General features: G+C 31.3%; 1 protein-coding gene across 1 annotated transcript in view; it reads left to right on the top strand.

Annotated features, from left to right (window-relative positions):
• The window catches only part of LOC124542967 (proton-coupled amino acid transporter-like protein CG1139), a 39,809-nt gene that overhangs the window by 4,155 nt on the left and 9,491 nt on the right, over positions 1–26,163 (top strand). The window lies entirely within an intron of this gene.

Below are 26,163 nucleotides of genomic sequence, written 5' to 3'. Positions count from 1 at the left end.
TTCGTTCGCGACTTCGCATACGTGGTGTGACGAGATGAGAGGGGAAGGACACGTGTTTGATAGCCTTTGTGTTAATAGGTATAGGATATCCCTATTTATAATTACATCCAAGTGAGTGCATTTTTGAGTAGGAGACTTACACTATATTATTTTCTATTTAAACTTTAAAATTCATATTATGAATATTAAAAAAGCCGAAATGGGAATAAGCTATGTGACAATGAAATAAATAATTTACCGTCTTTAATAATATACTGACATTCACAAACTATATATATAATATAACATAACTATATATAAAAGTAACTTGTTTGGTTATATTTTTATATTACGTCAAAGCTACGCATACGATTGTTATGGAAGATTCATATTATTTTATTTTAGTTCCATGTCAGACATCGATTAAATAGTTAGTCAATCCTTACCTTCTTTCTGAGACATATCTTAATTTTAAACTTTTATAACATAACTTCAACTAGTTTCAGAAATGTTATATTTACGCGTTAAACAATACGTGGGCGACTTATACGATGCATTAGCACTGGTTAAGCTAAAGATCAGTGGGCGAGTGTTTATGTCTCATTAGCAAAAAAATACCTTTTTATCCAAATAAAGTCGGGACGGGCAGATAGTATATTAAGATGTGAGTTACTTGAAAAATGACACAATCTCGTCCTCGTTTATTTCAATTAATGCAATCTTTTTAAGGCATATTTTTAACAGATCTTATATTTATATAACTGATAATTGGACCGGCAAATATACCACCTAATGGTAAGTGGTCACCACTGTTTACAAACACTTGATCTGTGAGAAATATTAACCACTACATCAAAGCAATGCACCACCAATCTTAAGAGTTGAGTAAGTTTTGTCCCTTATGTTTACAGTTACACTGACTCAAGAACATTTCATTAATGGGTGGTACCCACCCAGACATGCACAAGTTCCGACCACCAATTAACATCTTTATAATACAGATTTATTGAAAATATTCTCTCTTAAATAACTTCGGTATCGAATGCCAACTAAATTAAAATTTCGTAATGTTTATTAATACCTATACTTTATATGTTTGTAGTTTAATATTATAGAGCGTTTTGTAAATTTGGCAATACTTACAGAAGGTTAGCTGCGCTAATATATTTGGCAAATGGCAACATTCTACTCCTAAACTGGTATACTGGATCAATTATCTGTATTTTGGCATACACGTGAATATTTCGAAAAGACATAATTGCAAAAACTTTACATAATAATATATTAATAGATATTTGAATTTTATACGAGTTTAATTGTAATGGAATATTTTTTATTGATTATAATATGATAACGATAATAACTAAATACATTTTCTTAAAAATAATTATGTAAAAGACTATCCTTGCAATGAGTCACATAAGTTTTTACTGGTTATATAACGCGAAACGAACGAAGAAATGAGATTTGCGATGAACACATAAAATGACTGGGTAGTGAATATTATTACGTCTATCGTTAATTATTTACGGCGAGTGGCTCTAAAGGCGCTAACTGACACAGCGCTAACATATCACACCTTGTAGATACATACATACTTACTCATATGTTGTATCAGAATTACGCATTCAACTAATTAGCTACAAATATCAAACCTACGAGTATGCGATCAAATCATAACGCATCTTTTTAAAAATAGAACATGTTCTATTCATCAATCTACCTTTTACACGCAGATACCGAATAATCAAAATAAGTGTTATATATTGAGCATAATAAAATACACACAAAACTTTTCATATAAAAAAACTTTAAAAATGTTCTTAGGTATTATAGGACCAGCGCCATAGATGTCTCATCTATTATAATGCAATCTGGGGTTCCTAAGACATAGCCACACACGCCTCACCGTCAAAACATAGTAAGCAAGTAATTTTGGAGGATATTAATAGTAATAAATGTTTTGTTTTGCATTTGTGTTCATTATATATTACACAGGTTCGTCTTTAAGATTAGCCTCCGAGTTAGTAATTTGGTCAGAAGGACTTAATTATTATGACTTAAAATATATGAATGTCTAAGCATTTATGAGGGAAGTAATTGCCTCGTAACATTAAATCATACGAATTATAACACAATATTATTAAAACGAATATTTCCGTGTATTGGCAAGATTTGCAATACACGCGAATAAGAGTAAATTAAAGATTAGTTTTCTTAGAAAATGCTGTATCTGTTTTATACATCAGTATAAAGGAATGCATATTTTGAAACTATATTTATTTTGAAACTAATATATATGTTATTTACATAACATTGCAAACCCTCAAGTTGATCACGATACTTGTCAATAAAGTATTATTAATTCGGATGAATTTAAAGTTTCGACAAATTTAGTTGGGGTTGACGGTACGGCAAAATATAAAGGATTTATACCTTCGGCTTCGACTGTAAAAATGTCATATTTCCTAGATGTCCGAAACTCCACATGAGCGCGATTTTAAGACATTTTGTACAACCACTCTGTGGAGACAGCTTTCGTCGACGGTTTTTCCAAACCGATACTTAGGAACCTTCAAAACAAGGGCGTCCTTCATTAAAGGCCGACAACACACCTGCAAGCCCACCGGTAATGCAGATGCACTTCCGTGAATTTGTGTTACTAGTTTGTCTTTGAAAGAGCAATAAAACGACAGACAGATTTACGTTCGCATTTATTAAATTAGTATAGATTATTTTTACAAAATCTATTAGTTCATATGCGTCTAATTACATTGCTGTTGCATTCGTTGCATTAGGTGTTAACCTCATTAGAAAATCATTGGCAAATTGGCAGCGTGAAAGGCCTACAAAGTTCTTGTAACTCTATCATATTTTATCAATGGCCGATATGTTCCAATGTGACGTTAATCACTGCGTGAAGAATTTCGAGTGCCGAGGCCTATCAAAATGACAATGGTTTCGAGTGGATACACAAATAAACAATTGAAATAAAAGATTATATATAGTACAAGTACAAGTATAGTAGTATAAAGTATTCGCTATTCTACCTTAGTAATTAATATTGTTGCAATACTTTGTAATAATAATTATTTAAAAAAAGTTACATTTTCTGAGATAGTAGATGATGTTTTTAAGATACAAAAAATCTATTAAACATATTCTTCTTCAGATCCTCTGTTTTTGAAGATGAAACACGAACAGCTGTAGTAACATCTTAGTAGACACACAGCATTGCGCTAAACATGTTTAATTACCAAAATGCAAATAGAAAACTTTATGTACCCATCGCAATCCACTGATGTTTGGATACTATGTACGAAAAACGATTCGTTTTCCTTAATCAATTTGTTTACGAGGCTACAATAACTTTCGGATATGAATACTATTGGGTACAAATTACGAATAGTCGGATTAATGTACAAAGTAGGTCGAATCCAATCCGAAAAGAATTAATTTTCAATTAAAACTTCAATATCCTACTGAAAGATCAAGCGGAAACGTATGACATGTTCATATACACATTTACTTCAAATAGACTTGGAGTGAATGAAAATGAATGAAACAGCGAAACGCTGCTTCTGTTTACAAAACCTTCTTTGAAACGCGCTTCACCTTTTAATATTAATTTTGTATAAATCGGCTTAGTCGCGTATTAAAAATAGTACCTTTACATAGTAATAATATAAGTATAAGTACAACGCGTCTACGACCTTATCATATGTAATAATATGCGGTGCAAAAAATGAACAGTAATTTACGTACATAACTACACTGCATCATATATTATTATACTATATGATATAGTTTTATATTTAAAGTTTTTTCTCTTGGTAAATGCAAAGCTATGTCTCGTTCATGTAGGTTATTCTTTTGGTCTGAGATCTACATTGAGTAATTGTCATGATGAATGTCAATTCAATTTATCTGAGAAGATGAATGATATTTCTGTTCTTTAAAGATTAATAAAATTGTCGTATCTTATATTTTGTATGGACTCTGCCTTGCATAGCGACTTATTTATAAATTGCAATGCGACTGTTAGCTTGGCGAAAATAGCATGTTTTGCGCATTGAACATTTTTTATTATGCCCATATATTTATTATATGTAATTGTTATACTTATTTATTTATTACCCTTTTATGTCAATTATTATGAAAAAAACATTTAAATATATTTTTCAATACTACAATTTTAACTGTGCGACATTTTTTTAATAAGTTCAAAAGGTTAAGTTTTTTTTTTTTTAAATTAAATAACAAGTTAATTAAATACTTATGAATGTATACATTGAGATTGTTCTAGTATTTTCGTTAATATTTAATGTGGCATTGATAAAGGCATTTGAAAGTAAAGGCCTATTGCTCAATGGGCTTTAGACCAGCTATTATAAGGCTACGGGCTGGAAAATGCATGGACAAGGCTATTGAGTCATTACTACCGCATTGATGTCTATTTGTCACCCTAAAGATAGATAAAGTTGACTAACAGAAATTACTGATGTCCACAAATTCTTCGAGATAAACAAAATTTAAAAAAAGAGTTCCGTTTTAGTTTAAACTTAGTAAACAGCATGGATCAAAAATGTGGAAATATATAAAAACTTTTTTTTCAACTACAAAATTAGCCAAGATGGCTCATTGATTAGAACATGACACGGTTTGTCATATACTTAATTTGTTTTTTTATAATTCATCGCGAGTTCGGTGTTGAAGAAAAACATCGAGAGGAAATAAACACATTTAACGAGTTTTAAGGAAATGTACTTGCTTACAAAGTATTTTGCCTACGCCTCTATGCAAACAAAACAATTTTATTAGACGAACAAATGCAATCGTCATTATTGCTCTATCTCAGAAGACCTTGCTCTTGATTTCTACGATTTTAATTATAAAATCAGGGTTGCCAACTTTTAAACAAAATCGATAAAAAGAATTCGAGAAACTTCGATTACTTAGCACTTAACTTCAACATTATTCTTAACTAGTAAAACATAAATACCTAAATTTGCATATTGAATTAATTACGACATTATAAATCCTTAACAATCAATATGACCATAATACTTCTGTCGGGTAAATATATTTTTTTATTAAAATAAATACTTTAGTAACAGTTAAATCAGCAGCCAGTAGACTCTTTAATGTTACTGCGCTAGGTTTGGTTTGATTTGTAAAATATCAACTTGGATAAATCCGAGGTATCCGAAAAGCGTAGTCACCGTGTTTACCGAACATTAGTTATTATTTGCAGCATCCAGTGACGTTTGTTTTGATTGAGGATAAATTGACGTCTTATTAAAGTTACGTCACGTCAATTGGTTTGCACTGAACACACCTACTATCGGGAAATTGTTACAATTAGCTGAGGCGAGTCCACATTCGCATCATGAGTATAATAATATCCTCAAACACCAAGTCTCGTGGTTCAATTGTGTGAAAGATGACATATGAAAGAATTCCAATACAACAGAATGTAACTACCCTGAAGTTACTAACGCAATCAACTGCAATAGTTCCAAAAACAAACAATAGTGTATATTGAAATCACGCGTAAAGCGTCGGTAAATATAGTTTTGTTAGGATTTCATTCATTTCCAGAAGCACGACCTTCGTGCACACTGCATTCCTTAACGAATTGCACCAAACGCCGCCATTTACTACATACTCGTATGTAGACATTATGCTTACAACATGCTATGCGCTGAATATACAACGTATGAATAACAAGATATATTTCATTCATAGCACTGACCAAAGACTAAATTTATTGCTCTGGCCGCTGTTGTCGACACTATTCAATACATTCCGCAGTCCGTATTCATTGTCAAGGCCCTAACAGCCGCTGCTTCCGACCCATTAGACCAGCTCATCGCGCTATTGGAGTACAACAACAAAGAGATTATCTAGAGATTATATTATTGAATACTAGCGACTCGCCCCGGCTTCGCGCGGGTGCAATGCTGATACTAAGTATACAACAGTTTTTTCTTGTTTTTCTTTCAAAGTACTCTATCTATTAAAAAAGCCGCATCAAAATCATACATCATATCGTATATAGCATATCATACATAAAAACAGGTAGCGGTAAGCGACTTTATTTTATACTATACTATAATAATATCTATATATAATCTAGCACATAATATATTCTTCATTTCCTTGATTGTAAGAGATATGATCTAGTGAGAAAACCCATGATTCTTATATGTAAATTCTGTTGAATTTTTATTCGAAATTATATAAAGTAAGTCTGAGCTATCTCCTGGTGGATCGTAATGCTGTGTTGACGTTATTTGTATTTGCCGCGCTGATGTATATTGTTATGTAGGTAGTCCTTGTAGGTGTTTCCTCAATCGTCACTTCCGACTGTGATCACTAACATCAGCCGCCTCGTTATAGTTAATCTAGTGGGAAAATTATTTTACCGGCCTTCAATACGATGATTCTAATCAAGAACCCAATGAAAACACAAGTAAATTTCAGCGCTTTCACGTCAAATATCATGTAAAATGTGCACGTGAATATAGCCATGAGATCAATTTTACGCAGAAAAAAAAAACGTTATCACGTTTGTACTTCAAGTGGTTTTATCTATACATCTAATAAAATTGGATGACTGTTTGTAATATTAAAATAGCCCTTTTCTACTCCATGCATATGTATGTATAATCGGTACATGTACCAAAATAAGGTTTTTTACGATTTTTTGTCTGTCTGTCTGTTTGTTCCGGCTCATTTCTGGAACGACTAAACCGATTTTAACGGAACTTTCACTGGCAGATAACTGATATACTAAGGAGTAACTTAGGCTGGAATATTTTTTTTTTGTTAAATTCAAACGCGTTTAAGGTCGCGGGTTTAGCTAGTTTATTTTATAAGATACATATATTCGTCGTCTAAACGCTGCGAACTGACAACAATCTTTTATAAATTATAAAATTATCGAACTTGGTATTTCCATTATGCGCAGGATTTTACCTTTGCGCGCGTATCCATAACAAATAATCTTTTCTGGTGAATCTAATTCAATTTACATCAAAAATATAGAATATTGATAATATTTCCGTTTTTTCAAATTTGATAATATAAAGAACTAAACTTATATTATTTATATATAAAGTTTTTAATGCGCATAGTGATACAATGTATTTTAATATACGATTGATTCTAATGGCGTACGGTGTAAAAATGATTACATTCATCAGTGCAAGCTTGAAGGACAACTTGTTTGTTTCCGCGTTTGATACACTCACACATACATTGTTGTATCGGTAATGAATTAAAGCTAGTATTATCCAGATGTAATATGCTAATACTAAAACCAGTACCAAAAGTTGCAAAAACAATTTTATATTCATTTACCTTGTAGAGTAAAAAAATTATTTATACACCTTATCCGTCTTATGCTCTACTGAGAGCAAGCGATCTAATTCATTTTTGTCTTAATAAAGTTTCGATCAAATTAAATCTTATTATACGCTTGTTATATTTATTATGATAAGTTTAGTTCTCAATGAAATTATTCACGTAATTAAACGATTTGCTACGATAAAGCTTTATAAAAGAATGTCGATGAAAGCATAACAATCGAACAACTGTAATATTTTACGGTAAATTATAAAATTGTGAAAGTGTGTTCATTATAGGTTTTTACGATTTTTCTTCAAAATAAGGTGACATTGATTTTTGGTACATTTTTTTATAAATATAAATTATAAATAGGATGTTATTTATACTTACTTAGTTTTCAACTTAATTAGAAACTTGCTTTAAGAGAATATAATTATAAATGGTACCTACAGTTATGTTTTTACATTTTACTTAGCATGTTGAATTCTAGAAGAAAAAAAAAACTATATTTATAATATATTATTAACAATAATAAAGACACAAGACATTATACCGTCATCAAAGCTATAAAATCGGAATTGTCGTCAAATTGACTTCAATTGATTGAATCCTCTCCAAACCGGTGTAGTGTTAAGAAACCGATTGACGCTTCCCCCTGATTTAATCAATTGCATTGCCATTTGTGGACTTGGATCGACACTTATATAATTTATTCACACAAAAGGCAGACAGCCTATTCATCAACGAGAATCTTCTTCCCAGGATCTTCTGTTTCCCATTTTGAATATAATATGTTCCCACTACACATACTTTCATTTTTGGTGGTAGGGCTTTGTGCAAGCCCGCCTGGGTAGGTACCACCCACTCATCAGTTATTTTACCGCCAAATAACAGTACTCAGTGTTGTTGTATCCCGGTTTGAGTGAGCCAGTGCAACTACCAGGCAGAAGGGACAAAACATCTTAGTTACCAAGGTTAGTGGCACATTGACGATGTAAGGAATAGTTAATATTTCTTACAGTGTCATTGTCTATGGGTGATGGTGACCACTTACCATCAGGTGGCCCATATGCTCGTCCGCCAACCTATACCATAAAAAAATGCAACAATACTCGCGCCAAATATCTGTATCCAGATTGCCGTGGTCTGGTAAACCTTAAATAAAATGCAATATAGTAAGAGTCAGATTATTCTTATTTTTTTAAATTTACGTTCCTTTTTTAAATTGTGACATTGTGTTGAATTCATAGTTTTAATCCATTTAGTTTTACAATAACTGATTAAAGATATCTGTTAAACTATTTTAAGATTTCTTCCAGTGCTGTGCAGCTGTAGGTTAGACACAAAGAGAATTTAAATTTTTTTATTGACTTACCCCTATTTTATAGAATTTATTTTAAATTTAAGATACGTATTACGTACACGTAAGAGAAGTTATGTAAGCGAATTAATATGTGAATCGCATTCCGTTTTTCCATATGCAATCCGATATTAATTTATGTAAAGCTAGAAAATCCCCTGGTTATTTCCCGGTAACATCTACACAACTGATATTATCTAGTTATTTAAAGATTTATCAATATAAATAAATCGCTAAAAATGACGATCGTACTAAAAATACTATAATATACATAAAATGCGTTATTTAAATATTAATCCGATGGTGATGAAATTTTGGTAGATTATTCTATTCTAAGTGCCTGGCCAAAAACATCCTAGATATTCTCAGTATGTTTCTCCTTAAATATAATTAAGTATATTATGTAGACTATTTTTCTACCCGTGCAAGGGCGTGGCGGGTTAGTGTACTAAGTATGTTTGTTCGTAGGCGTTGCTGTACCATGTATTTGAATTATTTAAGCCTTTGTACAGTTGTTGTTGACACTTGTGTTAAGGTGTCTGGCATAGTATATGTATGACGTAACGAACAGTATATGACGCACAAGCTCTGTCGGTTGAAAGCTTACAAAATATTTAAAGAGGCTTGCAATACATGACAAACACAAGAATTAAAATATTTGTTGGTAGTATAATTATTACATGTTAGTTTTATAACAAAATCTCCAATTATTTCCATGGCTTAAATTTTCAGCTCAAAAATCACCGCGCGAAAAAGATCGCACCAAAACGAAATTATCAAGTTCGTGGCCTATTGGGCATGATTCACGACTATTTGTTTGACCTTGGAGTAATCACAATCGAAACATCAAATCGTTTAAGTAACGCTTAATTGATAACCCACTGACCTCAGATACATTTCCTCCGTCTGGGAACTAAAAGTAGACTATGTCGGGGACTGTTGAGCAGAAAACTATTTATTTAATTCATTTTTAGTTTAGGTTATAAATAAAAAACAACAATAGCTGTGTTTATGAAAAATACAAAATATATATAGGTAAATATTTTTTTTTGTATCTGTATTAAATATCGAATAATAAAATTTTCTTTCTCTTGATTTTTTACAACTATGGACACAAGTCTCGCTTCTACGTACACATTTTTGTATCTGAATGGTCATTTGCAGGGCAGCACTGTCAGTAACTAGATTTTGAACTAAAGGTAAAAGTTGGACGACCGCTTGTGACATATATATTTTTATTCTTTTTATTGTATTCACAGGTATCGCAGATGGAACAACCTTTTAATTATTTGTTCCTTTTTACTTTGTAAAATTTCGCCCACGCTTGCGCTTAAGTTATAACATTGAAATAAAATATAGAGAGCTGATATTATGTTGTTGCGTTTGCGAATATCGCGCGTATTATTATATAAAAAGATCATAAAATGAGAACGCTCCATTGGACCTATAATATATCTTATTGTTAATCATTTATTCCTTACTTTAACCGGTTTCAGATTTATTTTTATTTTTCATTCGAGGTTTTGTTTAATTTATGCCAATAACATAATAAGGATAAACAATTCAAAAATCTTAAAACCCCTCTTATCAAAACTTGTTTAACTTGCTATTTATCAAAAAAGTGCTTGTTAAAAAAGGTTACCCAAACCGCTGTTGTAGCCTTACTATGCCCCTAATAGTACGTATGGATAGATATCAAACGGATACATATTAGACCCGACATAATGCGAGTGAGCGTAAGTAGATTCAAGGGTGGTAACATAATATACAAATCTATAGTTATACTTACACTTCTGACCTCTTACTAGTAGTCAGAGTTTTCGTCTTACTTATAAATAAAAAATAGTGACTCCTGAATTATGCTTCAATAATAATTAAAAATTTTAAAATGGAATATTGTGTTGAATATTATAATTATATGTTAACATCAAAGTGCACGGCTGTACCCACTCGTTATCCGATATCTCGGGAATAACCTGTTCCTTGCGTATGTCGGCAAGTCCCTGCTTCCTCGCAATTATCTCTCAAGTCCTTCAAACATTTTTAAGCCAAAATAAAATTATTCGTCACAGACAAGATATACTTTAGGGGTCAATTTTGCGTGTTAGCATCCACTTTAAAATTTGTTTGCATGCTTACTCCAATTTTGACATAAAATATTTCTTAATGAATGCTATTTGCACTTCATGTTATATATATAATATATCACGTTGTAATACATCAACGCGAAAATCAAGAGAATTTCGTCAAACTATTCGATTTTCTTTCAACAAGTCAACCTGTGAATATATCATACCAGATTACAATATATCATATACAAAGTAAGAAAAGTACGTTATTTATGAGAACGAAAAAAATATTTTACAAGTTTAATATTATTAATGAATTATATATATAAAATAATCTTATAATATTTAATCGAAAATGTCATTAAATTCTCATATCAAAACAATTTAAAATATAATTAAAGACCGGTGCAACATTAACAGGTACCTACGTGTAAATAGTGTTTATAAATCAAAAACTTTTAACACCTCTTTAATGCTATGACTATTCCGCATAAGTGCGTATATTAAAATTATCTTACCTTAAGCAATCGCTTCATTCCATGTGCAATAGCATCTCATTTCAGTCAATCAGCCCGCAATCAGAGCCATGGCTAGACCGGTTCTATCCGGATTTTACCAGTTACCACATTTTACCTGTAGCGAGTCTTGCGGTACCTCAACTTTGATGCGTTTTTGCGACCACGTTTAATGTTTACATTTCAACACGGTCAAGATATACGAACGGCAAGAAGCGCTACCATTAAATAAATATTATATTTTTTATTCGTTTGCAATTGGACTGTCGGATATCGCTGAGGCCATTATGGCTTTCCGTAACTAGTTTTAATGACAAAAAAGCGGTTGTCAAACGATAGAGTAATGTCAGGTCACTGACTTATCTTCTAAATTATTATAAGCTTAACAAATTATTTTTTTTTGTTTAACCTAGACGGAACACGGTACATGTAAAAAGCAAACATGAATATAAATAGCAACTGTATGTTTATATAGTTCCGTTTATGTGTAACAAACATTATGTAATATACCTATCTAAATAAGTTTTGTATTTGAAACACGTTCGTTTAAGGATATGGAAGAATTGCGGTGATTTATTTGCGAAAGACTCTAGAATGCAATTGTATTCAATGTGTATATTGTAATTTCTATAATATTATTTCGGGAAATTCTTAAAATATCTGGATATTGTAAATTATATAATACAATTTTAATTTAAAGTGGAATCGTTTCGCTACGTAGAGTTTTTAGGTAATTGGACCTCATTTTTCATAGACATGTTGATCATGAAGTCAAAAACAAAGCTATGTCATGTTTTTGTTGTTTTATTTTTGTTATTTTCTATAATGTAACCAAACAAGTAAAACCTTCATAATATAAACACATAAAACACTTCCAGCTAGCTAAGCACGCAGTAGCGCGGGCTGACCACGTGCACACGTACCGGTAGACCGGTCGGCGCGAGCAACCGGTTTTAGTGGAAAATTTTTGCTTTCCTCCCTCTGTGGGACAACTCAGGATCGGTGAAAGGCTGTAGTAATCGAACTGTGCTAATCGTTAAATGCTCCCTCTTTTCTGCTTTGTTTTTTTGTTGAAAATTTCTTCATATATATTTTCAGACACTATTTGTACCTGAAACATTATAGATGTTGTAAACGTATGATGTAAAATAATATGGTGTCATATGTAATATGACTGATAACAATGATTAGAGATTTTTTATTATCCTGTAGTTTGTAAAAGACAAGATTGGAAGATCCGTTTGGATCAATAATAATGATGAGCAGCAATATTTTCAAAGAAATGACCTGACTAAATAATTTTTCAAAAATATTCTTTTTCTATTTCACGTAAAACTTGTAGCTACGGTAATTTGTCAAATAAATATTGAAGATAGTTTACCTTTTGATTAGATTTAACAGTGCAGTGCGCCAACTGTCAATTAACTCATTATAAAACTTCATTGGTTTAGTGATTTGTTCGACAAACACTCATGCGCTCGAAAGTTAAGTATTTTTATCACTTAACCATGTAACATTTCTTAATCTGTAAATGTACTTTGAAGGTTTGATTTAACTGTTTTGAGCATTTAAATGATAAGACGTGTAGAATAGTTTGTATCAATGGTATATAACAATTTTGATTATTATTTGCTATAAGGTAAACGAGCCACCTGATATCCCGTGATAACCGCCCATAGACATTGGCGCCTGACATGTCATCCACATACTTATCCCTGACATAGTCAATACGTCGCCAACCTTGCCAAGGTGTCATATTCCTTTTGTCTACAAAACGGACAGCAGTATGGTATCAATTCAGCTTTATTATTAATTTTCCGGCAGCTTTAACGAATGTGAACTAAATTTTTCTTTTAATTCGATCGACGAAACAAACACTGATTCATTGTATTATTAAAAATGTTTAATTATTCTCATTTTACAAAATATATAAAGATGGGATTTCCACTAAGGTCTCGTTCATGGAAATGCGGGGCCTTGCAAGTCGCGTTTGTCGTCGTGTCGCGCGGTTCGTTGCGAGTTTTCTCCGTTTACATAGAAGCGACACAATTTCAAACAGACGGTAGTACGTAAGATCTATTTGTATCTTTGTTGTTGATATGATTGATCTATTGTTGTAATCCAGCGTGTGGTGGGGTGCATAGAGAATGACGGTTACCGCCACGCCACGACAACAGATATTCTCCATTTGAAAACGGTCAACAAAGACGTGTGTACAATGATAATTGAGTAAGATTATCTTACTCCATTCATATATACCAAGGACACATTACCACGCGCGTACGCGGGGTAGGTGGTGGCCGTCGTGACGCCACCGTCTGCTGCCGCGAGCACGGCTACGTAGTAGTAGTAGGACTTATTATCAAACAAAATGCGCTTAATCACTAGTCTGTATAATATAGTAATTAGTTACTATTCTTATATATATTATACGTATACGTATAATAACAATAAGTTTGATAAGACTGCGACACCAGACGGTCCACGCAACCTCCTTCGTCTCTTTGAACGAGAGCTAAGGGTAGAAACAACGTTACTCTGGACATATCGATGTACTCATTTTTAATATAAACATTTATTTATTGCTATATATGAAAATAAATTAATTTTAATAAATTGTCGAGACTCAAGCTAAAATATTTAGTGAAATTTGAAACCAGATATTTTCAATAATTTAATGTTTTTAATGATTTCCATTATTTTACATATGTTAATTCGATTACAATTTAATATAAATAGTGATTACATTAGTACCAAAAGGCTTTTATGTGAAATTATTTAAAAACGGCTATGTAATTAATGAATAGTTTTACGTGAATGCGCAATAAGCAAATGTTGAAATAATATTTGTCCTTGTATTTCGTTATTCAGCTGATATAATGTTATAAATTACCAGTACTGTACAATTTTTGTTTTCTATTAATTATAATTTAAAAATACCTTTATAAACATTTCTCAGTATTAACAATCATTATTTTGCACGTCGTCTTCACGTGATTTAATAATAATGATATTTATATATTTCACATATGTCAAGACTGAGATACATGTGCATAAATGTGCATGTAAAACGGTAGTTACAGCTGTCGGAGTCACGTTAGGCGGAGGCACTTGGCCAACTGCACATTACTTACATGTAATATATGATCACATTTCCATCAATAAATTTTCCTATTATCTGTAATAATTATGAAGAAAGAATTTTATGACATGTTTTCTACTGTTATATATTAATCATTATATAATGAGTGTGGTTTAGCTGACGTTTTATTTTAAAAAAGAGGTATTTTCCTAAAACTTTGTAATTAATAATATTTTTCTTTTTTTAAATGTTATTGCATATATGTAACCAGTCAAACATGTTATTTTTTGTTATACTAATATATTTACGCCTCTCCTATAAAAGTGCGGCAAAGTTTTTTTTTTAATTGTTTTTCCCCAACGACCCAGATTGTACGGTCGTCGGTGTGCACGGTGTCGTTTACGACGGACTTATGTGTATTAAAACTCATGACATCATTCATTGAGTACTTGATGCTGCGCCAATATTAATTTAGTTACATTTATATTACTATAAATTCTAATAATACACAAAAGATGACCAATCGAATATACAATTATTTCATAAATTTTCTATTTCGTCATCACATCAATTAAATAAGCATTAAATGGTTATTTTATTGCTTTAAGGGTTTTATTTATTTACTGGGGGTCACCCATTAGCCGAAATACGACAGTAATTCATTTCTAATGAGGTTATTGATTCGACAGACAGGAAAAATTAGGCTCAGCTGGACGTTAATATGTCATTATTATAGTAAAAAAAACAGAACGTAGACAATGAAGGTTTTATTTTATTTATGACACATTATGTAAATATTTTTGCTTTCCGCTAATCTTTCCCGTAGAATTTCTACGTTGAAACGTTAATTTTGTCAAATTTAATAACCCGTGCAAAGTGCTTAAAATGAGCGCATGTTCTTTCCACATACTACTACATATATATATACTATTGAATGATAATATTTACATGAACAGTCAAACTGATTTAAGCAGAAAACAATAATTAATAGTTATTTCGTCAGCGTTTGACAGGTATGCTAATTAGGAAACAGTTAAAAATAGACAACAAAAGCCATCTAGTTTTGCCCGACTATCCAAGAAGAAGAGTTTTTCTGAATACATCTAGTAGGTATGATATATGTATACAATCGATTCCAAAATATTTAACATAATTATGAGTTTCAAATGGGGGGACCAAAATCTACTTTCATATCCATTTATAAGCATAAAAACCATTTAAATAACCATATGATGAAACCTCTTTGATCAAAATTTAATTAAATTGTCGTAAACGCGTTGTAAACTACAAAGTAGACTGACAAAGTTTGGCTTATTTATTTTTAAAACAATGAAGTCTAATGAACTTGGTTGCATACAACCTTCGCCTCAGATTTTCTTGTACAATTAAAGCGTAACCAAGCAAGGGAATTAAGGTGTGATGACCCTTGGCCTTGTAACTACACTGGTTTAAACAGCCTTCAAACACAGAATAGAATAATGCGAACAAGTTATACTGATCGTCATTGAAAATCATTGGAAAGACAATGATACCCAGAATTGCTGCTCAAAACCTCGCGATCAATGATTTATAAGTTTCAACAAATTTATTGATTTTTGAGGCAGCATTTAATTATATTTAGTTACTTGGAAAACGTGTTATTAATGGAAAATTTCACGTCGTGACGGCTTTAATGGACAGGTCTACTAACTGTCACCGTCTACCGATAACAATTTATAGTTCCTTTCAAGAAAAAAAAACACTTTACTGTCTGTAAAGAATTACATATAAAATAAATAAAGATAACTCACATTGTAATTAAAAATATGATTTATTTTTTTTATTTTTTAGGTTTAGTAGAATATTATTAAATTATAATCGGAAATCGAGTAACGGAAGACTAGACTCATGATTACCGTTTAATTGGATATTATTTAATTTGTTTTCTAAAACAATACATAATATTTTACCCGCATATTTTAAAAATGTATATATGTGTGTGTAAGTAAAGTAACAGCCTGTAAATTTCCCACTGCTGAGATAAGGCCTCCCCTTCCATTAAGGAGAGGGTTTGGAACATATTCCACCACGCTGTTCCAATGCGGGTTGGTGGAATGCACATGTGGCAGAATTTCGATGAAATTAGACACATGCAGGTTTCCTCACGATGTTTTCCTTCACCGCCGAGCACGAGATGAATTATAAACACAATTAAGCACATATATATAGTGGTGCTTGCCTGGGTTTGAACCCGCAATCATCGGTTAAGATGCACTAGTTCTAACCACTGGGCCATCTCAGCTCCTATAGAAATAGAATCGGCTTTACAACGGCGTAAATGCGAAACAGTTAAATTTTAAAGTCATTTGAAATCAAATTTCTCATGACTAATTATACTGTTTACACATTTTAGAAAGAACTATTTTTAGTAAGAACATGTACCCACAAAGCACAGGAAAAATTTGCAATAGAATATTGTCATCGTTATTTTACGAAACTGAACTTCGCAAAAAAATGTGAAATGCTGATTAATGAGGGGCCGGGAGTGTTGGCAAGCGCCGGCGTCGACTCCTTACGAGCTGCGCCGACGTCCACGCCGCGTTGGCGTCGCTTTGACGTCGGTTGGCACGCCCGTATAAGCGCTGTTCGTGATAGATATGTGATTGTGTTGAGGTTTTTTGTTGTTGTAAAACAAAAATACACTCGTTTCTGATGAAACAATATTGAAAGCTCAACATTTTCAATATCCAAAGTCCAATGAAGCTATGACTTATAACTAAAATCGTCTCTCATTTATAATCTAATATAGCTATAGTCTATTCCAACCACAATACAGCTGAGCTATGAGGTATAAGCGTGGTATACGTAAATGTAAGGTTTGTTTATCATCACTCCTTCTTCGATTGGAACAGATTATACATCTGAAACTGTACTTTGATATTGCAATAATTTTAAACACGTGTATACGTCCATAGATTATACTCATTAATATATGTATCGTTACCTAAGACAATCTGCAACTAAATTGTTGTACGTAAATGATTTCAAATGTACGCGGACTTTAGCAGTCAAGTGAAAAAATATCGTCGATTAAACTGGTACCTACACCTACCTACTTAGTTTTTACAAACATTTTATTTTTTGTACTTTTTTTTGTGATACAAGTCTAATGATATACTCTTAGTTTCGTAATCATAATATGTTTCGTGACAATAACTCTTAGCGGAATAATTGCTTCTGAGACACGGAACGAACCAAGTGTCATATAAAGATAAAAATTCTTAATACATTTGTATCTGTATTTACAACACTAAATACAACTATTAAATTTTACACGTGACTTATCATGGCATTTAATAATTATAATTCTAATTACATAGTATATAAAGCAAAGTCACTCACCGCTGTCTGTCCCTGTTTGCTTAAATATTTAAAATTACACAACGGATATTTATGCGTTTAATTTTAATAGATAGTCTGATTCAAGAGATAGGTTTTTGTATATAAGACAATATAGTAAAGATTTTTATAGTAAAGAACACTGATCATTTAGAAGTTTGTAATGTGATGTCGTCATTAAACAAATTCTTTAGTATGTTTAGTATTTAGTGTAGCACCCGTGCGAAGCCGGGGCGCGTCGCTAGTTTAAAATAAAATGTCATTCCTTAATGTCCGCCTAACAATCTATGTCGTTGGTTTGGAAGGACGGATAACCATGATTCAGATATTCGCATTCATAGCTGTTAGTGGGAATTACTCGAGTTGAAACGATTACAGTGAAGGTCTTTCCGAGTTTTAGTTCCTGATATTGTTTAACAAATAACTTACATTGTTATACAACATTGCCCGGTTAACAAACACCAGCCATCCTATAATTTCCTTATACCAGGCTGAGTATTCTCAATGTTATTATAGGCAATTGCAAAAACATTCCATACTCGTAATAATCAGTGTTTTATTTTTAAAAAAGCTATTTGTTTAGATGTTATGTGTACAAAAACAAATCTAAGAACGCTTTTTGTACACTCGTCTTATAATGGTGATTTTCATATTAATAGAGACGCCTACGCAGGAAGATCATGCGCCACCGGATTTCAAATCCTCATTCGTCCTAATAGCACTACGTACTCTTGATTGTATTATATAAGCTCTTTAAACAAACTGTTATATATAATTTCCTTAGACTACTTGATGCGTAAGAAGATATCCTTAGTAATTATTGTAATACTTACTAAATAAAAATCAAAATATACTTTATTCAAGTAGACTTCTACAAACACTTGGATAGTCTTTGCGCGAAGTATGCCACAGCAGGGATGGTGTGGTACAGCGTAGGGAAGTTCCCTATACACTAGGAAAACATAAATCAATCGCAAGCGATTGAATGATGACCTTCGAAGATGTTAATTGATGTATTAATTTGTTATAAAATTACACCAGCAAAGAATACTTATAATTAACACTCTAGCGTAGGTAGTTAGCACTCATACAAGCGGGTGGGGCTTTTGTATACTAAAATGTTTAATAAAAACAAAACAATTATGTTTAAAAAAAAAAATCTGCATTATGAGCTCGACATGTAATCGGCACTTCAAAATAGAAGTAAGATTTAATAAAGGGATACTATATACAAGTTATTAAAAGTTCTACTTTAAACATAAGTTGTTTTTAAGAACTCAGCCTCAACGTTAGTTTAATTTTATTATAATTTTGAAAATGCTTTATGACATGATTTTAATCATGAAAATCATACAACTTTCTGTACCGACGGTTTCAATTAAACGCGATGACAAAACTTTTACTGTAAAAAAACGGATCCAGTAAGTTTACGTTTGAACCGTATCTTACAGAAAGCACTTTGATATTTTATCTCTTTGTGTATATTTTTTTAAGGAAAAGGTTAACGCTGTTAACCTTTTAAAAAAAATCATATTTTTTCGGTAACGATTACATTCACATCAAAAAGTTAAATTCTAAATATAAATTTACCGAGACGCTCATTGAAGGTCGGTCGGTACACTCCTCTGTGCCACAATTTTTTTATAAATCTCTATATGTGTTATTGTTTCTTATGCTGAACCAGTGTTATGGAGATATGAAACGTCATTACTTGGCAACTAACTCATTTTCCCGCCTATACCAAGGAATCTATTTTCGTCTACATACGGATACTTTGAACTTACAACAAGCCATGGCCGTGATAAAAAATAAACAAAACTACGAATAATTTCAGCATAACTCTAATTCGATTTACACGTATGTTTAATTATAAATGTTTATTGACAAACAAACTGAATAGGTATGTACACTATTCGTTGTTGGACAACCAAAACGAGACTATTCTATTCGTTATATTTTATTAAGATAAAAGTAACATTTTGTCGTAAAATCAATTAAAATAGTGTGTTTTTTTTTCTGGAAAATCAGTTTCAATGCTCAACAGTCGAAATGATGGGTACTAATAATAATCCATCGTAATTCTGGTTTTGTTAATAAGGCTATCGTAGGTTATGTACGTTGTGTTGGTTATTAAACTAAGTCCTCTTCAATATCCTGATTGAAGAGGACATATCAATATTGTTAAGTCACCAGAAGTTGAACAGATGGAGTCCAGTACCCACCCTGAGAAGTTCGCCCAAAATTGCAAACATAATTTTGTTACATTGATTTTTTTTTCTAAATACCTATTCAAAATAATAAAATTATTAATTATATTTTAGTATTAATAACATTATATTTAATAAGTTCAAAAAGTTTTATAATTGTATATATTAGCAATGATGACTTTAAGATATGTTTTGTTAATTTAGCTGAAAAAAAATTAAAAAAAACAACGATAATAATGTTTAATAAGGATTTATATTTTTGAGTCAAAATGTTACGAAGGCGCTGAGCCACGAATACCTACATCGCGCATTCGTATCGCCTTGTTTGTTGTCAGCCTTTGCTTTAATGTATTAATAACAAATTACCACTAGCCGCTTTGAAGTAATTATAATATTTAGAATATTATTCAAGTATTATCACTGGTTATTTTCCGTTTGTTAGACGCCAGCGATCATGATCACTTGTGCACGTCCAGTGTTTGTACAAGGTTCTTCACACGCAAACATTCGTATCATGTTAACCACCGTTTAACTTTAAAATTATCTCGGATGACTGAACTACGCATATTTTGATATTAAAAATATTTATTCTATACAACTTCTCGGTATTTAGCTACACTTGTTTACAGATGTCACGCTTCTCTAAAATGACAGCGTTTGTATTCATGTTTTCCTATGATGGCTCTAATCACTTATTTTTTAACACTATCAATTTCATACTACTTATAGCGAATGTAAGTTTGTATAAATTAACTTCACATTAAACGTTTCTCTTTACAAATAAGGGTCATCTCATATTATGTGAACGTGAACATGTAACTCCTGTTTGATAATTATTGTACGATATTGTTATTCAAGGTAGATGTTGGCACTGTTTAATGGACCGTAAAAACGTCGAAATATCGACGAGATAGTGATCGATGACATTAAAGTTCGCTGAGCGGGCGCAGTCGCAAGACTGACCGTTCTGGACGTGACGGAATCCCGTTGTTAGTTTTTATGAGAAAATAAAGTTATATACATTTTTATATGATACATTAAATCCTTGTTGTTTCGAGTTTAACGCAAAAACACATTATCTTAGTAACTGACATGTCTTTTTAGAAATCAGAGTTAAGGTGATATTTACGTTAAAAAATGTGGGTAATTGTAGTTAATATTTATAAATCCATAATACATACATAAGTTGAGATTGTAATATTGAGCAAACATAGTTCGAATACTCGGCAAATAAAATATGATCGAATACCTTATATTAATTTCTAAATTTCTAACTGTTTTAATATTTAAGTGCCCGCCCCGTTACAAATGATGTCATAACAATTTTGTTTGTCGGCGTCAATTAATAATAGTATTGGGATTAATAAATAATAGTATTAAGGATTTTGCAGTTCGTATATTTTAAAATGAGGTCATGTTAATAACTTCATTCACTTATATCATTCTTTCTAATGTTATGTTGATGTATCTATGCAACAGACTGTTGCCTAACAATATATGTACCTAGCTACTTAACACAAAAGGAACAAACTTCTTCTTCTTTATGTATAATACCAAATTACTTATTCTACAATATAATCCATAAAATTTTCAAGTTTTCCGAGAGATGTAATTCTTTCGTGCAATTTTAGAACTGATGAATATATATCTACCAAAGGTAACATTATCTGTACATTCGCTATTTCATTGCAATTAACTAAAGATTTCGTTAAAGATATATACAACCAAATTAAAATATCCTAATCTCTTTTACTGTTTTAATAACATAGAATTACATTCCATTACACTACATTACATTTTAATGTCAGGCCTTTATTTTTTAGGGTACCTACGTGCTCATATTTAATTGTATACATTAAATCTTACGTGTAAATTCACTCACCGCTTCCTCGTTGTGAATCCGAATCGAAATGTTCTTGACTTTTAAAAAATGTGTAAAACGAGTTTTTTTTTTTTAATTAAAATAATTTCCAACATTATTTTATGACCGACATAATCAAATCTCGACTTCGTACAAGTAGTTTCTTTACAAAATAACAATTTTATGGAATAATCCATGTAAATGAAAATTATGTTTATTGGATCTTTAATATAACAAGGCCAAAAACACAAAATTTATACTAATTACTCGGCGTTCTATTCACGTTATTGGAGGACAAACGTACATACGGAGAAAGATTATTATAGTTTTTATTACACCAAGAACGTTCGCGCCTGTACGAACAATTCACGAAATTTTATAACAATCAGAATGGCTTACAAGAGAGAACAAACTTACAACAAATACCTATTTATTTTATTTTATTTCTACCTACATATATTATTATTTATAGATGAACCTCTCTCAGATAATGTACGCAATATTTTCGCAAATTAACGTCAAGGACTACTTGTATGTTAAAGTAGCTGACACACTTAAACTGATAAAATCGTATAAAACTATACTCTTGGCTACTCATTGGAATACTTGATGTAAATTATATACTCGAGATTTTAGTATTTATCAGCAAATTATAATTACAAACCAATGTCGAAATTACAGTATTAAGTACAAGTTTTATCAAATCTAGTTAACATTTTACATAATCTCAACGAACATAAAGCGTGATTCACAATGTATATAATGATATTCGTGTAAGTAAACGCCCTTGCGTTCAGTAACACTTTTAAAGAATTGTTTAAAATATGTAATGTATTTTGTAAAGGAAAACCTTTATAAGGATTTCTCACTATAATCTTTTGCGATGTTGCGGCGTTACAGCCATTTGCAGTAAAATATTTTAAATCAAGCTAATAAAATATTTTATTTAATCTGTCTACTAAACTGAATAAAGTTCACTATACTAATTTAAACATTAATATTATTAATTAAGCTTGTACAAAATTCTAACTCAATAGCAAAACTGGTTTTAAGTTCAGTAGCCAGATTAGATATACTAACACATACACTTTTACATATAACATGTGAACTTAAACAAAAGCTTGTAAAAATAATAAGCTAAACACAACTGACGTTGAATGCTCCGGGAGTATGTTTGCCTTTCAAGAACTACGATCATATATCAACGATCATAGTGAGAAAAAATATATATCACAGAGGAAATAAACAAAATCAGATGAATGAGTACTGAGACCGATAAATATAGATGACTAGTTGAATTGATTGTGGCGAACAATATCCGATAGAGCATAATTGAGACATTTGCATACAGGATGGCAGTTGTTACGTGTACAGTCGGCTACGGAATTAAGGTCGAAGGGGATCCAATTTGCGCTAGGAATATCCTGACCTCACTAATTCTATTTTGGTCTAAGTCTGCCATAAACATCGTGTGTTGTAACGCGAGCTCGTGATTCATTCAGTAATCGTGCTAAGGTACAGCACTCTAAGGTTCGTTGCGTTGAATGAGAAGAGGAAATGAAATTAATTCTGTTAGGTATAGGATGTTGTGTCCGTTTCTCGTTTTTTATTACAGTTGGTTCAAGTAAGCTATGTGCTAAATGTACAATCGTTTATGATGTATACAAATATTGAAATGGCTATCCTATACTTACGGAACTATTCCTTAATAGCTTCATAATCCTTTGTTTATTATTAGTTATATTGACCATACACTTATTATAAGGCTGTGACGTTCTTAAAATTTGTATTTGTTATAAATGGTTAAGTACTAAGTATTAAGGTTGTTGAATGTTTTTTTATACCTATAGTTATGGGTACACGAATAAAAGTATCGTTGAACTCGCTATAGTCACCGCGACTACGATACGATAAACGATAATTTCTGTATTGTTTTAGAACATCTTTAAAGTAAAATATTTAAATATAATTCAGTCCAGCTATTATTATTAGCTTCAAATATAAGTAATTTCAGTATAACGGCTAGTATTTGGCAAAGACCATTTCTTCTCATGAAAACAAAAATAATTATTTATAGACATGTGAATTTCATTCGATACGTGGAGTCTTTCTCACGATTTACTCATTTTCTTTACCACTAAGCACGAGACGAATAACAAACACAACTATTTCAATAAAATATGATAGATTTTTTCATATATCACAATTAATAAATTCCTTAAATGTATAATTTATATCGATTAAGATTTTCTAACGTAATTGTACTGCGTCGCCACATAACTTCATAGCTTCGGCATACTTATTATTATTAATGCACTGATTGTATGCGTAAATAAAAGACAAATAGCGTATTTAAAAAAATATTTTAAGAACGATTTAGTACGGCTACAGGTCGATAGCCCTTGAACCTGTTTTGATGATCCTTTATAACCGTATGTATTCAACAAATAAAATGTAAATTAATTGCTTAAATATACATATTTACATATGACTGATACCGAATTTATATTCTATTCAAAACAAAAACCTCCTTTGTGGCAGACTTATCTGCAACGTCACATTCGACGCCACTCCTAAAGTATTCTAACGCCTTATAGCAATCGTTTCTATTGCGTTGCACCTATTTGCAGGGTGGGTGCGCCAGTACACTACAGGCCAAAATAGTATAAAGTTGGTGCTATCTTACCTGACTCAATGTTCTCAGTAGATGATGGTGATCAATAATTAATATATAATTTGAAAGGTAAAAAGCAAGTTTGAGTCCTAAGGACGTAGGCTTCTTTGTGCCTTACACCTGACCACCAATCTCTAAAACGTGAGGAAGCTGCAACTACTGTGTTTATTTAAAAAACGACACTAAACAGCCAATATCCTTAGGTGATAAGTTCATTTGATAGACTATCTTTGTAAAGCATTTAAAAAGTAAAGTGTTTAATGCTAAGGTAGTCTTCACTAATTTAAACACTAATTTCGTTTAAAATAATACTAATAGCTTAGTTATCAAACATGCAAGGTAACCTATTTTTATTAACAATATGGTAAGGTTATCTTTTTTAAAGTATAATATGATTAGTTCTTACTTTAAATAAACATGTTTTAAATAAATATAATTAAAATAAATTTAAATTTCAGGTGATTCCAATACTATAAATACATTTATTTATTCATCATTATAAAAATAAACATACAAACCACTTAATTTAATATTACCTTTCTGAGCATTTAAATTTTAGTTTATTTAGATAGATAGAAAGATAGATAAAAGGGTAGATTATTTAGTTAGAATTTAACAAAATAATAAAAGGTTAATATACATATACATATATTTAATGTGGACTCTAAAATGAAGATATCGTTTTAGGAAACGCTTTAAGTTTTCAACTTGTTTGTAACTGAGCTGTCCTCCCACTTTCTGATTGCGAATATAATCTAACACTTCCAGCTATTTAGTTGATTCTCCTCATCAGTGCATAATTTGTACATAATATGTTTAAATATGGTTTCATACATGGTAACTATGTAAGTACCTTTTTAAAAGATCGAACCGCGATATATTTATAGATAATCATGTTATTGTTTATGTATACTATTAGATATTTTAAGTCATTAGTAAAATTATTCTAACTTTAAAAAATAACAATTAGCATTCTTTGCGTATTAAAATAGAATGTTTCTTAGAAGTCACACATTATAAGGAAACAAAATATTGGTATAAGTGTTAGTAAATATTCAAATATTATACATACGTCAGAATTTTTCACCAATAATAATTTCGCACAATCTTAATTAGCACAAGATTCCTAACAAACTGAGTCAGGCGAAAATAAATGCGTAAATAACGTATAATACTACATCACGGTCACCATTGTTAATTTTTGGAAACCCAGTTATCACGCTATATACATTTGACAATTTATTGACACATTATGCTACCACGAGTGAATATTGGAAAGATTAATTTAACACTAGTTGTCACCCGCAGCTTCGCTCATATTTTAGAAGGTTGTTTGTTATGTTGTGGGCAAAAAAAGTAGCCTATGTCCTTCCTTGGCCATGAAGTTTGCTTCATACCAAATTTCATCAAATTATGTTCGCTGGTTTGGTCATGAAAGAGCGACAGACAGTCAGTCAGTTACTTTCACATTTATAGTATTAGTAAAGAAGTAAATAATTATAGATTATAACTCGACTTATAAGTGCACAAAAACATTTAGTTACCTACATATATTTTAACAATTAATAAAAATATTTAAACAGTAGTTAAATACACATACCATATTTTTATAAGGTAATCAATATATTCAACAATTTATATAGAAAATTAAAAAAAAAAACGTTTTTAGGTACGTATTTAACCAA

Source organism: Vanessa cardui, chromosome Z, assembly GCF_905220365.1.
Source record: "Vanessa cardui chromosome Z, ilVanCard2.1, whole genome shotgun sequence".
Classification (NCBI taxonomy): Eukaryota; Metazoa; Arthropoda; class Insecta; order Lepidoptera; family Nymphalidae; genus Vanessa; species Vanessa cardui.
This window is presented reverse-complemented; position numbering and strand designations above follow the sequence as displayed.